Source organism: Theobroma umbraticum, unplaced genomic scaffold (assembly GCF_002168275.2).
Source record: "Theobroma umbraticum cultivar Fairchild unplaced genomic scaffold, ASM216827v3 scaffold_2.0, whole genome shotgun sequence".
Lineage (NCBI taxonomy): Eukaryota > Viridiplantae > Streptophyta > Magnoliopsida > Malvales > Malvaceae > Theobroma > Theobroma umbraticum.
In genome coordinates this window covers 2,163,476-2,164,229 of record NW_018397277.1, presented here as the reverse complement: position 1 = coordinate 2,164,229, position 754 = coordinate 2,163,476, and the positions used below count along the sequence as shown (strand labels likewise).

Here is a 754-nt window from a genome sequence, read left to right as displayed (position 1 = left end):
GGTTTCCATTACTAGTACTTTTGAGTCAAGGGTTTTAGCCCCATTCCACTAGAAGTTGACTTTACAGCCTTTTTTGATTAAGCTTTGGTACATGGATCAACCAAATTCTTACAAGATTTAATATAAACTATTTTTACAACACCATTTGAGATTAATTTTTTTATGTAGGCATGTCGCAGGCTTATGTTTCTAGACTTTTCATTATAGATCTTATTATGGGCTACACACATTGTAGCCTTACTGTCACAATATATGGAAATGGCTAGCATTGGTTGTGGCCAAAACTTTATATTTAACAAGAAATTTCTCAACCATTTTGTTTTGGAGTTTGTTTCAGTCCATAAAGAGATTTGATCAGTTTACAAACCTTCGTTTCATTTATAAGAATTATCAAACCTTCAGGTAGCTCCATATATATTTCTTCTTTAAGATATCAATTTAAGAAGGTAGTTTTAACATCCATTTGATGTACATGTAATTTATAAATAGACGCCAAAGCCAAAAATGTTCTTATGGATGTTATTCTTATTACCAGAACGTAAATATCAAATAATCAATACCTTTTTTTTATGTGAAACCTTTGGCAACTAGTCTAGCCTTAAAGATTTGCATCAAACCATCTGTGTTATATTTCTTTTTAAGTACCCATTTACAACTTATGAGTTTTAATCCAAGAGGAAGATCAACCAAAACCTATGTTATGTTTGACAAGATTGAATCCTTTGCATCATTTATTGCTTCTTTCCAAAAAGCT

The 754-nt window shown here is 30.9% G+C and overlaps 1 pseudogene; it reads right to left on the bottom strand.

Moving 5' to 3' along the window:
* The window catches only part of LOC110427620 (major allergen Pru ar 1 pseudogene), a 1,905-nt pseudogene extending 1,493 nt beyond the window's left edge, over positions 1-412 (bottom strand).
* Between the last annotated feature and the right edge of the window lie 342 nt (positions 413-754).